The sequence below is a fragment of the Limulus polyphemus genome, unplaced genomic scaffold (genome assembly GCF_000517525.1).
Source record: "Limulus polyphemus unplaced genomic scaffold, Limulus_polyphemus-2.1.2 Scaffold385, whole genome shotgun sequence".
NCBI classification, from domain to species: domain Eukaryota; kingdom Metazoa; phylum Arthropoda; class Merostomata; order Xiphosura; family Limulidae; genus Limulus; species Limulus polyphemus.
The window spans coordinates 365,771-381,061 of record NW_013665995.1 but is presented as its reverse complement, the minus strand read 5'-3'; positions in this window follow the sequence as shown (position 1 = coordinate 381,061).

Here is a 15,291-nt window from a genome sequence, read left to right as displayed (position 1 = left end):
AAATGTAGTAGAAAGAGTTGATATCCACTTTCTTCGGAGGACTTGAGGACGACATATTTGACTTTTAACGACTATGATGAAACATTTGTTTCATTTGTTATTTCACAAACTTGTGGGTTTCTAGGCTACATATCTTCATGTCAAGTGGTTAAGAAATCATAGCTGTGACAGCCACACGTCTCTACCGACTATCGACAGTAACCATAACGACAATAATATCCTCCCACTAGACTCATGACGTATAGTCAGACAGGATAATAATATTGAATAGCTGCGCCTCAAGAAATGTAGTAACTCTTTGTTGCAGCTGGTGAAAAGCAGTGGTAGCAATGGGTTCAATTTACCAGAATTACAAGTTTAGCACCTATATATACAATAGAGAGTTACAGAACTTTGTTAGATACTGGATGGTAAATCCCCATTTAACCATCTACAACATTTCAACATTACGGTTGAATACAAATATGTGTGGTTAGTTCATTCTGAAGGTTAAAATAAACCAAAAACTTTATGACCTCACTTTTATTAACGTCTAACGTTTCTTGACGTTCACATTTTTATAGTCTTAAGATTATGCCAGATAAAGGATTATAGGATAGTATTAGTGAAATTACCTGTTATTGGAGAGATAAAAAAAATTTTTTAGTGTAACTTTAGAATTGTATATGAGATTTTAGACATGTTAACATAAGTCTGATTGTACGTTTATTCTTACTCCACACACTTTATTTTTACGCTAAATCAACCTGGTGTTACTATTCCCAATTCCATTAGGCTAAAAGAAAGGACTATATAAAAATAGTTTAGCGAGACACATAAAAAGGTTTACATCTCGTTAAAACTATTATTATTTTGCACTTCCATATGTTTCAATGGAAACATTTATAGAAATATTTTGTACGATTTTACACTTATTGTTTGTCTGTTAGTTGTCAGGTACAAAGCTGCACAATGCGCTATCTGTGCTCTACCCATCATGGGTATCGAAACTTGATTTTTAGCGTTATAAACCCCCATACTTACCGCTGAGCCACCGAAAGGCTACAGTTAGTGATTTCACAATTTTCTATATTAGTGTTCTCTGCTGACATTATTTTGATTAGAATTTCCACCTATTTCCATCTATTATATATATTTGTGGAATATTTAGTACTATCAAGGAGGAGCCCGGCATGGCCAGGTGGTTAAGGCACTCGACTCGCAATCTGTCACACCAATCATTCAGCCGTGGGGGCGTTATAATGTGACGGTCAATCCCACTATTCGTTGGTAAAAGAGTAGCCCAAGAGTTGGCGGTGGGTGGTGATGACTAGTTGCCTTCACTCTAGTCTTACACTGCTAAATTAGGGACGGCTAGCGCAGATAGCCCTCGTGTAGCTTTGCGCGAAATTCAGAAACAAAAATCAAGGAGGAAAACGAACGAAGTGCAAGACAATATTTAAGATATAAGTATTATAAAAAATTCGATTTTTGATACCCAAAAATAAGAACAAATAATCATGTCATTCAAACTTATGTATAAGGTGAAACTTTAGGTAATAAAAATAAATACATTGGTGGAAATTATTACAAATACGTCGAGATAAAAAAAGTTTTTGTTTGTTTGTTGTTAAGCACAAAGTTACACAATGAGCTATATATGCTGTGCGCACCACGGATATTGAAACCCAATTTTTAGCCTTATAAGTCCACAGACTTTCCACTCAGCCACTGTGGGACGGTAAAAAGGTATAAAAGGCAAAAACTACAGGAATGCCACCCTTTTATAGTATGAAAATGAACTGTACCAGAGTATAGTCACGTGCTAGATAACTTACACTGAGATTGATTGTCACCCAGCCAATTAGAAAATGCCACACCAGCATAAAGCCAGTTAAAGTGCAAACAGTTATAGGTAGTCATACTACGCTCAATAGTGGTAATGTAATTCCATTCATGGCTCCAACGACTGAAATTCCACCTGACAAGCGTGTAGAAATTAAAACTTAACAAACATACTCTTTGCAAAAAGCTTGCGGCATGACTCCATGTTCCAGTAAAAGTATTACCCGAGACTCTGAAAAAGGAAGCTGAAACAGGCATAGAGTTGGTCGAGGTAGAAAACCTAGCTCTCCAGAAATCATGCCAAGTATCTCACAGTATATTCTATAAATGTAAGCGACGGTCGAGTACACATTTTTCCAGCGACCTAGCTAGAAATACAGGGCTGACTGTTACCTCAAAAACAGTAAGATACAAATTAGCACGAAGTGGTTTTAATGGACGTTTAGCTGCAAGAAACAGTTGCTGAGAAGAGATAATGAAACCAATAGGTTGAAATAGGTATCATACCACAACAAACAGTGGAATGAGCAAAGTTGCAGATGTGTGATTCTTAGAGATGAATCCAAATTCGAATTGTTTAATAACAATCAACAATACTTTTTCTTTCCGCGACGGAGAAGACAATGGTACCACAATTAATGCAAAATATCGAAAGTGAAGAATGGTGATAGATCAGTGCAAGTTTGGGGGATGCGTCTCAACCAAGGTGATGGTGAATCTACACAAAATTGGTGGCACCCTCACTGCTGACAAATACAGGCACATTCTGATTCATTATGCCATTTCTCCAGGAACACGATTCAGCGGTCGGAGATTATTTCAAGCAAGAAAATAATTTCAAACATAGAGCAGATATTGTGAAGACATAACTTGACTGAAAAGAATCGGTTGGAACACCTATAACCATGGCGTGGACTGCCAAATTATGTATATAAATATTCTTGAGGAAGCACGAGCTTATGCAAAAACTAAGAAAGCAAATGGATACTAAACAGCTTGGCTGAATTAAGGACATTAATACATGTGTAATGCTATAAAGTAAAGCGCTCACATACAGAAATACTAGTGCATTGTATAACTTATTCGCTTTTATTTTGTGTTTTTTGTGATAATCTTTTGTACAACTAATGAATTCAATATCTACTTACCATTTCTCTTTGTTTCTGTCTCTTCTATGTGAACCGTTTGTGCGTTTCCTTTAACATTTCTTTTATTGTACTTTTCCACTGATCATGAGAAATATCATAAATTTAGAATATTGTTGAGAAAAACAACTGGAATTTCACGTATATAAAACTATTCGTTACTTAAATAAATGTAATCAACTAAAGTACAAAATATACGAAACTGACTGTAATAATTGGTGTGTTAGAACAATGTTTCCCAAAGTGGGAGCCGCGGCTCCCCTGTGGCTGTGAAGCGTTTTCTGGGGGGTCGCTAAAAATGGGCCGAAAACAAAGATGCTGAATTAATTTTAATTCTAAAAGAACAATAAGCCGATAAAAAGTATGTTGAATTAATTAGATGATAGAGTATATTGAAAGGAGATGTTAGTGTTTTAATTACGGCACTGTTTTTAAATCACCATCCTAAAGTAATTGGTTGGGGGGCCTCAAACGTTTTTTTTTTTTTTATTCACGACAAGGGAGCCTCAGACTAAAAGAGTTTGAGAACCACTGGTTTAGAACAATAACCACGAAACTAGTATTTTTTAAACCTAATTAAAGACAACATTTAAGCCCCTAAATGATTATTTTCTTTTGCTTTGTGCAAAACTCTCCGTAACACTTCCTGTTCCATTTTACACATACAGACCTCTGGTAGAGATGTAAGGTGTTGTCAAGTCAAGGAGCGGCGAGTTATAGGATTTCCGGTTTACTACTGACAGCTTCATCTTTTAGATGACTCCAATTCGTGGCTGGGTCGTGGCATAGGATTCCCGAGACTCTGCTTGTTATTCTTTGCTCAATAAAAACGAGCGTCTAGCTAGTGTACGAGAGAAGAAAGCTTCATCTCCATTCTGTAATGGACAGTAACAACATGTTCGACTTGCTGTTCACACAATAATCGACGAGATCAAATCAGCTGAGTCGTTTACTTTCAAAATAGTTATTCGAGATGCTACTTCTACATTTTTCTAGTTAACAAAATGTGTTTTGTAGTCTGTAAAACAATTATTATTTAAATACATCTTTAGAAGTATAAAAATTTTCAATTAGAATTATCAATTACCATAAGCTTTAAACATTCTATATTTAATTGTTAGCCTTTTGAGAATATAAAAGTTTTGTAATTAACTGTTTAGTTTCAGTATCAATTATCGTAAGCTTTAGACATTCTACATTTAATTGTTAGTCTTTTGGGAATATAAAAGTTTTGTAATTACCAGTTGAGTTTCTAGAGGGCTGAAAAGCTTTTAAAGTGAGCTTTAAAACAATTTATAATTAATTGTTAACCATTGGGAACTGTGTTGTAGTTAACATTTTAGTGTCTGGAGAGCTATACAATATTTTATGGTTAACAACTTAGTTTCTTAAGAGCTATAAAGTTTTGTAGTTAACATCCCCGTCTCTTGAGCGCAATAAGTGTTTTTATACTTAACTGTTTAATCTTTTGAGACCTATGAAATATTTGTTATGCTAACTGTTTAGTCTCTTGTGAACTATAAAATGTTTTTCATTAATTTGAAATACTTTTTGGGTTCTAAAAATCATATACAGTTGTTTGTATGTCTCGTGGATTCTAAGTTTCTTTATATTAAAGAGAAGTGACGAAAACATCGTTAAATACTTTATTTTTTTTTACTTTAAATGGTAACAGGTTATTTGATTGCAACAGTTATCTACGTGTAAAATGGGTTACTGATTGTACGTTTGGAATTATTGTCTGATATGTAAAGCAAGGTGTGATTATCGAATGTATCTGCATTATTATTTTGTTTATGTAGTGGAGTTATGATCAAATAATAAAGTAGAATGATGTAAATACTTATCAATACATGTAAGGCAACGAGGTTATAAAAAATTATCTATTACAGTTGTAGTTGAATTAATAAAAGAAGATCTACATTGAAAGTATATTTACCTCACACATACATTAAATAACAATAATAATGTAAATGTTAGAAAAAAAGTCATTTGCTTGAAGCTGAAGATAAGATTTCTACATTTTTGAAATACCTTTTTTTTCAATTCCATGACTCTAACTCAATATTAACGGACTTCATTCGATTCCATTCACTAGTGTGAGAAGTACCTCAATCAGTTGAACTGTTAGCAAATAAAGAATTTTCAACTGAAAAATGTCATATTCAGAAGTAACATTTTTATAAAACACTCCTTTTCTGAGACCCCAACAATTATTTTCATAGCACTCAGTAAAATTCAGAAACGTAAACGACAGTTAATACTTTTTATAGGATTACGAGATGAAGAACCTGCACAAAATTTTAAACGTTATAAAACTTATCGAACTCTTGCAGTTTCAAACTCAAGAAAGAAGAAAAAAAGAGACCTTATCAATGTCGACAGAGCTTCCTAACCGTTTTTTCTCAGCATAAGGAACAAAACCAAAAACCTTCATACAAGATTCGGGGGAAATATCCCCCGATCAATATAACAGTAGCACGTTATTGAAACGCTTTATAAGCTAACATCATCCATGCAAAACTATCAAAAACGTGTAGCTTTATCTATGTAGATCACGTGTATTACATCCAAACTTGGTAATCTAGTTTCAACCTTCTTCTGTTAGGTAGGCTCCAATCTAAAAAAAAAGGGGGGAATGACGTAACGAAATACATTAATATTAAAACGTACAGTATAAAGTGAAAATCGAAACGTCTTAGTGGTTTAAAAGACATCTCCTGCCTTGTTTAGTTGAGTATAATAACAGAATGTAAGGAGTTAAATTTAGGAGTATCATCAGTCAAGGAAAGGAGGAGTATCTCCCTAGATGAATTGGTAAACAACTAGATCAATAAATCTTTTTTGATTGTACTTAATAAACAAGCCAATCAATTTTATAGTCCATTCTTACCAACGTAAAAAGTGCAAAAGCGTTATTACATCGAAAGAAATATAGAAAGATAGATAAAAATTACCAAACACTGATAGAGAAAAAAGTAATGGAAATAATTTAAGTAGTTTGGTTTAATAAGCTCGGGAAAACAGACGCAGTATACAACATGATTCAAGACGAAAAGTAACAACCTTCCACAACTTAACGGCTGTAGATCACCCCATTAGTTTTGACCTGACAAGTCTGATTCCAAAACAATCCATCAAACTTCTAAGTGTTGTTTTTTTCTTTTTTAAAGTTATATGACACCTAATCAGCTCGTGCTTCACTCAAGAGAAACAAGTACTCGCGTCTTGAAAGTTTGTCGCCTTAACACATCATGTATAAAATCGTTTAGCTTTAAACCGATCACAAATAATATAACTGTAAGGGCGTAAAAGTATGGGCGTTTATATTCTTAGTGAGGCTATCAATCATGGGTCTACAAAGTTTTCCTGTTTTGGTTTTTTTCAACTTGCAGGACTTGAATCTTACGAGATGTAACCTAATACTGTGTAGCTTATACAACCTTTTCTTATAAAATACATTTTGGTAACATTATGTAGAAATGTGTAATAAAGAAAAACAATAGGTAAATGAAAGGAGGGGATCTGTATAGTAATTTTTAAGTATTTTATATATCTTTTTATTTTTGAACTTCTCACACAATTTTTGACAAAACGTTTTAAACGTTTATAGGAAGGCTTTTGACCTTCACAGAATATAAATAACAATAAAAAATACGAAGGAGTCGTGAGAGTACCTCGATAATGGGGTTCAAGGGTTTTGGGGTTCTCGATTTTGACTGAACCACTTTACTTTTAAATTGACATTAACATGAAACAGCTTTAAATATAATAAACTAAATTCAGGTTTTTTAATTTAAAATTTGGTCTCCATAAAGAGGTCAAAGAGGTTTGGGAATTTCTCAGTATTGGATCTACGAACTTACGTGTAAGAAAATGTTGAAAATATACAGGTACGTTTAAGTTTTCGAAAATTTCATATTGGGTAGGATCCCCAAGTGGGAATCCAAACCGTTTTGAGAGGTCTCAGGATTGGCTGCACGTAACTTTATAAAAACTGGCAAGGAAATGAAAGAAATGGATCGAAATAAGCATATGTCTCGATTTTTGAAAATTCCATAATAGGAAACAAGGGATTTCCTTTTTGTGGCTCTCAAAACTGGCTGCACGAATGTACTTGAAAATGAAAACAAATATGTAAATTGTCGTTTAAAACAAGTTGTTCAAACTTTTTAGACAGTTGTTTCTGTGAATGTTAACTGGTAATTTATTAATAAGCTGTAATATGAAAATATTCAACTGAATACTATGGGAGTATTTTACTTACCAGACGATGTATTAAGTAAATTATAGTCTGCTGTCAAGTTTTGATGTAGTTGACAATCTTATGTGACTCTACATTTACAGATGTTAAATGCAAAACACAAATGATAGATCTAAATAGTTTTAAATTGTATAGGGATATTTATTATTAGACTGTACTTGGGACACTTACACAAGAATATCCAAATATTGCAACAGCCATTTTGTAACAAACGTTTTACATAACACTTGATTGATCCTGTGTTAACCATACACGAAACACATGTTAACAGGATCCCTTTGTGCAAAACACCACAACTGTGGTGACAAACAATGGTACACAAAACAAGAACTATATCAGCGAAACATCATATTCGTACATGACACCAAAACTGTCGTAGCGGAAAATTCACACACAACACTAAAACTGTAGTAGTGGCATATTTGTAAAACAGTACAACTGTGAAAAAAAAAAAGATTTGCACACAACACCAAAATATGTTAGCTTAACATCCATACACACACAACACTAAAACTGTAGTAGTGGCATATTTGTAAAACAGTACAACTGTGAAAAAGAAAAAAATTTGCACACAACACCAAAATATGTCAGCTTAGCATCCATACACAATACCAAAACTGTGATAACAATATTGTATATAACATCAGGGCTGCAGTGTAACAATAAATATAAAATCCTTCAAGACAATCAATATTTAGTTTAATCTTATTTGTAAAATCGGGTTTCTTTGCATGTCTTTAAATTCTATACTACTATATTCTCCATTACAGATATTAATTAAGTAATTTATCTTTAGATTAAAAAGTTTATAAACTACTGAACAAGGTGTTCATAACACTACGAAGGTCCATTTAAACAAGCGTCAATAGAAGTATGAGGTAAATTACAATAATGTGTCACCATGCAGCAATGTAGTTTAGAGCATAAGGTGATGGTAGTGAATCATTTAGTTTGTCAAGTTCGTGGTTGTTAAATACAAGACACAGGTTTTTTGGTATGCAAAATTTGAGTCGAAAATTTGTAAAGAGCGTGAATTCGGACTTTGAATTTAGTATGGAGTGACATCGGCATGTCAGTAGATTGGATATAGTTTTTAACTTTAAAAGATGGGAGAATGATTGTTTAAGCTCCAAGAGAGTGGGTGCATGAATCATTTCACGTCAAAGCTTAGTAGTTTTAACATGACTGGAAAGTATGCACATCATTATGCACCTTACAATGTAGTTTTATCGTTCGTTAGGAAGTTATGGGCATTCAGAATGCATCAATGGTTTTATGGGCATCACTTATTTACGATGTTTCACTGTCTGTGATTGGATGAAAAAACTCTGAGATCTAAGTTAGGATTTTCAGTACTACAACTTGTCAGATTTTTGATGATTAAATCACAACATATAGGCAGTTAGACCAACGGCTGTATCCTGTAATCCTGTAATCAGAGCGACTTTAAGCTTGTTTCTCACCCTCCCCTACTCTCTATAGGGATACAAAGATTTAGTAACAATCACGAGGGGAGTGAATATGCATGCCTATTTTTCCCACAATGCATCCTGACAACCTTAAGCCCCAAACGGCTTTAATTTCACTCGGGTGATAATCTATATAAAATATTATGGCAGGCTATATTGCTTCTTAAGAATGGTTAGTTTTTAACATCGCCTTATACAATGTTATTAGTTGCTGAGTAGAATTCTCGGGCGTTGTCAGACTCGAATTAATGCAGGAATTATAACACTATATGTAAAAAACTGGAACTCTCGGTATGTTTCATTATATATATATATTGTAATAATTCTACAGATTTCAGCTCTACCACATCATCTTTTATTGCTTCTATGTCCTCCTAGATAATCTTACGCTTTATCTTTAAGTGTATGCATTATTTTAATTTACAATGATTCTAATATGAATGAAATTTTGTCTACTTATTTGTCCGTAACGTTGATGCTCTAACTACACATATATGTCGTAAAATATTTAACGCTTTCATTAAATGTAATAACAGTCTAGAAGTAAACGAGAGCCCTTTACATCTCTGCAAATTTGATGGTCATTATTTGGAATCCCACTAACTGTTGTCTATCGCATGTTTTCGTTGCATATTACTTGCTGTTTTAAATGTAGTTTTCTAAAATTGAACAATGAAAACAAACAATACAAAAATCATTCTAAATTCTTTAATCCAGGAAATGATCATCTTTAACAATATGTCGAGAGATAAAAAGCTATAATATGCAGTGTTAGGTAGTAAATGTACAAACCCTCTCCCCTCCATGGTTTAGCGACAATCTTGAGAGGTTATAGTGTCAGAGTTCGTGGTTTAATTCCTGCGGTGTACACGGCACTGATAGCCCACTGCACAGTTCAGTGATTAATAACAAACAAATAAACCATGTGTGGAATGCCACACCTAGATCAGTCTAAACTATTTGTATAACCAATATGACAAAACAACAACAACAAAAAATACTCAACATTTCTATCGGCTAACTCACATCTACAATCTAGCAAATCGCCATCTTTCCGGATATGTTGAAAAAACACATGATAGAAGCTAGATGTATAAAAGAGAAAATATAGAACATAACTTAAAACTATAGGTGGAACGTCAAACCACAATACAGCCGAGTGGTTCTGTTTGAAATGTATTCAAAATTCATTAGAAATGATATACAGGAGATCAGTTCAAACATTTTTATAACCAGTAGTGACGAGTTCCATTTGGATGCTCTTCAAACTTACCACAAACTTAGAAATTATTCTTAGATAGCTCAGTGATCGAGCACCGACCCTGTTAGTCAGAGGTCCTGGGCTTAACTCCAAACGCCAAAGTCTCTTTCCATTTATCGACCTTTTCACGTAAAATTTAATGTTAAATATTGCCCTTTCATTGCTTCCTATAGAAATTTAATTAATAAAACAGAATTAGTATGTGGTACCAACAGAAACAAAAGGAATATGTTATTCGAACTACCGTGTAAAAACCTCCTGCGGGTATTGTATAAGGTCTTGTACAACTATATATGTATGATATATTTAAGGTAACGAGCTAAACGCTGATTTATATCTTTTTTTTTTTTACTCTATTGTATTTGATACCTCTTTATGGATTTTTACATTTCTTATTAACTGGGCAAGAAAACTTTAAGTATTGTAGAGTTAGTCTACAGTAGCTTATTATACAAAATATATGAACTGTTATTTCTTCCTAGATGTTTAAGTCTTGTCTGTGAGAGCTCTATGTGGTCCATAAAAATACTAGAATGTCGACAAGAGTTTTCTTGGCTATATATATTATGAGAGGTTTTTTAGTTTAAGTGCAAATGATTTAGAAATAAAAATACACTCTTCAACATCTCTGTTCATTCATTGTCGCGGATTAACACGAAGCTGTGTATATAGTAAATGCATACTCAGGATAGGACACAAAACACATAACGTATGCAAACACAGGTGGAACATAAGACACATAATATATACAGATACAGGATAGAACATAAAACACATAACATATGCAGACACAGGGTAGGAAATAAAACATAACATAAGCAGACACACAATGGAACATGCGACACATAATACATGCAGGTACAGGATGAGACACAAGACACGTAATTTATGTAGACACGAGATGGGACAGAAAACACAGAATGGATACAAAGGAAGGAACAAATTAATGCAAGTGATTTTTACTAGCATGAAGAATACATTTTAAAGAAGAAAAAATAGATACTAAGCAACTAAAATCACTCATTGTTAATGGACCATTGTTAATTTTATCATTCTTGGAGAGAAGCAGAAGAAGAAGAGATAGCCTAATTATTGCCATACCAAACTTCATAATAGGTTAACATATTAACGTAACTTTAAATGAAAAGCTTAAAACATGTGCTACGGTTAAAATGATCCTTTTCACACCGGTTTTACACTCATGATAATATACTTATTTGACAGGACCCTGCTGGACTTTCTTTACTATAACGTTAACAATATCAGCAATTGTTAGCCCTAGTCACGATTGACGTTTTGAGTATGTAATCTGCCAATTCTTTCTAGATCGGGCAAGCAGTAAATGATAGATAGATGTTTATGTGTATATAAAATAAAATAAATATAACTTTGACGTGAGTTCTTCAACCCCTAAGCTGAGTAGCCTGAGATTGAAAACGTATCTCAGCTGTAGCGAGTATCATATTACACGGGTGTTATCGACTACGCCAAGGATCACTGTCTTTCATTTCCGCACTTCTCTCGCCAGTCGAAACAACGTAATCTATGTTGACTGTCGCTGCCCTCTGCTAGCCCTTATTGCTTTCATTTCATTATTACAGGGATTCTTGTTATTTGCCCCTACTATACTGAAGAAAGTTATAACAACAACATTTTAGGGGAGAGGGGCAGGAATCTGCCATTAATCAAACTGGACACACACAGAATAGCAGCATGAGCATATTTCTGATATATCGTTTATCTATAATATTTTCTATACTATAAAGAACAGATTCCAGATTTATTTTTCTTCTCATCGTTTTAAAATTCGAATATATCATGCGTCATGTTCGCGATGACAACAAATGATTTAGAGGGAAAAAAAACGACAATAGTTTATCAGTCTGTGGATTATTTTAAAATTGTAATCGTCAGTTAGATGTAGCGTTATTAATTAGTACTATGCACTAAACACCAGACATCCAGCCAAGTCGTTGTTTTCATCAGACCAACACTTAAAATAATATCATGTTTTGATTAAAATTATTATTACCAACTAAACCTTCTCGTCACGTTTATGTGGAGTCAAAAACAGGAAAATCTGTATCATCTAAAAGTATTAATTAAATTAAATTATAAGTAGAAAGCAAATGACACGAAGGTGAGAGACAACCTTTCACACGCGGTCACGAACTTCAGCTGAATGTGGCACGTGACTGTTAGCGGCAGTGTGATGATTCAGTCAGTGTTCAACAAAAGGAACGGTTGGCCAGCAACTCTTCATTTAATGTGCCAGAACAAAGCGTCACGGTTCGTTTTGCAGTCTCCAAGAGTAACATGGCCTTTTTATGTGCTTTAAAATCTACCCAAGCACGTTATTTCAGCTTTTTAGTACCCATAATTCACAGCACCTGCCAAACACAGCCGAGATTCCCCTGCGGAACGGCGGTAGTTTCGAGTTCCGGAAGTCTGGACCATGAGGAAGAGGCAAAAGACCACTCAGACCTTGGACGATTGGCCTTATTACACGAATGTGGAGATGGTTTCCCTATTCATCATGCTAGCCTGAGGGATGGTCTAATGATCCGCCTAGTTATTCATAAAAGCAGAATCTGTCATATCCAACTGACAGCTTTAAGTCACGGTTATAAAAGTAGTTTCAGACTTTATGTGGCTTATATATTCATATTTCATAAAATATACAGGAAATACTTAAAGAAATATATTAAAAGTGGCATAACTGATGATCAAGAATATATCTTAAAATTTCTCGTGGCAGAAAAGCGGGAACGAGGCTAAGAGAATAAACAAAGAAATTTGAAAACCTCTATGTTAGTTTCAGTTTTTAATATGGATGTGTATGATGTAGAGAGTACATAGATGTTCAATCTCTTGAAAGTAAGTTTTAGTAGAGAAACAAAAACTTTGTCACTTCCAAGGTAATCCATAGCAATAAAAAAAGTGTTTTATTTATTCGAAAAGTTACGACGTCACTGTAGAAAAGCTATGATTTTTAACATTTCGTTTTCAATTTTTGATTCATGGAAGCTAAATTCTGTTACAGAATCACACACTATACGTTGTACTTAGGCTGTAAAATCACAAACATATTGTACGCTGTACTCGGGTTGTAAAGACCACACACTTTACGCTATACTTGGGTTGTAAAGACACATACACTGTATGCCGTACTTGGATTATAAAGACACACACACACACGATACACTGTTATTAGGTTACAGATCCACACTCACACTGCATGTTATACTTAAGTTGTAGAACCGCACACGCATACCCTGTACGCAATGTTTAGGTTGTAGAACCACACCCTTACACACTCTATGTCGAACTCATGTTGTAGATTGCACTCACATGATCTTCACTATGTTTATGTTGTAGAATTCTACACATATACTCTACGCTATCAGTACATTATAGAACCACAAACACAAATACACTACATGACATGCTTAGGCTGTAGAGCCACACGCACACACACACTGTACGCTAAACTTGGGTTACGCAACCATACACGTTGTACACTACACTTGGGCCATACAACCACACATACTGTACACTAAACTTGGGTCATACACCACACACACACTGTACGCTAAACTTGGGTTATACCCCCCCCACCCCACACACACACACTGTACGCTAAACTTGGGTTATACAACCACACACACACGCACTATATGTAATGCTCAGATTTTTGTAGAACCATACAAGTGTACTCTACACCACACTTAGGTTGTATAAGCACACACACACGCGCGCGCATTGTACACCATACGTACGGTGTAAAACATACTTAAGCTGTAAAATCACACACACACTTAGCCATACTTAGGCTGTAAGAACCATCCATAATTCAGGTGGAAAGTTCTGCGCTGACGACCTTTGTCTTTATAATGAGCAACAATCCAATTAGTCCATTAAACTTCGAATAATCGGCTGCTGTTTCTACGTATAATTTGACTCGTTAGAATTATAGACAACCTTCAATTATTACATATTATTTTCTAAAGTAGTTGGGATCAAAATATAGGATGTGTCTCTAAAGTGTGCGGAAATCGTTATTCTGAGCGCAACGTTACTTTCCGATGCTCACTTTTCCTTTCTGTTTCCCCTTTTTTCCGTAACGATGCTTAACATTTAATTTAAACAGATGTGTCTTTTAATCAAGATGTATGGTGGAGACAAGAGCATCACGTTTGCGCATATTGACGATTCTAGCTCATATACATATGATACTGTAAAAGTTAAAATGCGAGTGTCCCCCGAGACACTACTGATGCCCTTGTGAGAAGAGAAGAGAGAAAGAACGAAACAAGGATAAGTCAGAGAAAAAGTTTTATAAATATTGTATATAACTTTGTCATTCTATACGACCGATAGATAAGTAGTTAAACAGATAAATAGAAAGCTGGGCAAATTAATGAATAAATAGATAGATAGCCAAACAGATAGATAAATAAATAAATAGATAGATAGTGGCACATAAAAACAATGTTTCAATGAAGGCTCATATGATAAAGGTATATTTCCGTAGAAGACAATAATAATAACGAAAACGGTAATGACAAGCCTGGTAGATCTAAGTAACACAAGATATTCTATTGCGTTATTTCTCATTGATATCACGTAATATAGCAATGTAAGAGGTCTTTATCACAATATAAAGATTTAAGGGTTTTTTAACCGTAATAAAAATAATTTGTGATTATTATCACAATATCCCTTTTGACAGACTTGCAAAGCCTATTCATATACATGCGTGTTCGGTCTTTGGTTATAAATCTCATATTAAGGTCAAATTGAATAATCTCTGTATTGGAACCTTATCACTCTCTGATACCCTTCACTATGGATATGAATGTGACGTACAAACACGAAAAGAGACTTGGCGTAAATCATATTGAACGGGTCAATCTGTTCCCTTCCGAGATATCTTTCAATATTGCTGCGGTCGGTTATCAGAAAGGGTCCAACAACAGGGATGAAAAACAATACAGACGACAAAGCTGGATTGCTATGGTCCAGTGGGTAATTACCCAACCGCCTGCAACGAGTGATGGGGGTCTACAGACATGGAACTGGCTTACAAAAACTGCGTACTGACGACAAAGGTAATAACAACATGTCTGATTCTTCGTGCTGAAAATGTAATAATCTCCGTTATCACCACCGGACTAGCCGTAGTAAATCTTGTTCAATCTGATATTGCCCACAGATAATAACACGGTCTTCCTCGGCACGTGGCACTAATGCACGACGAACAGAATACGTCGTTCGATTCGAAACGGAAAGAAAAATACAATCTGGTATTCAAGCAGTATAAGTAAA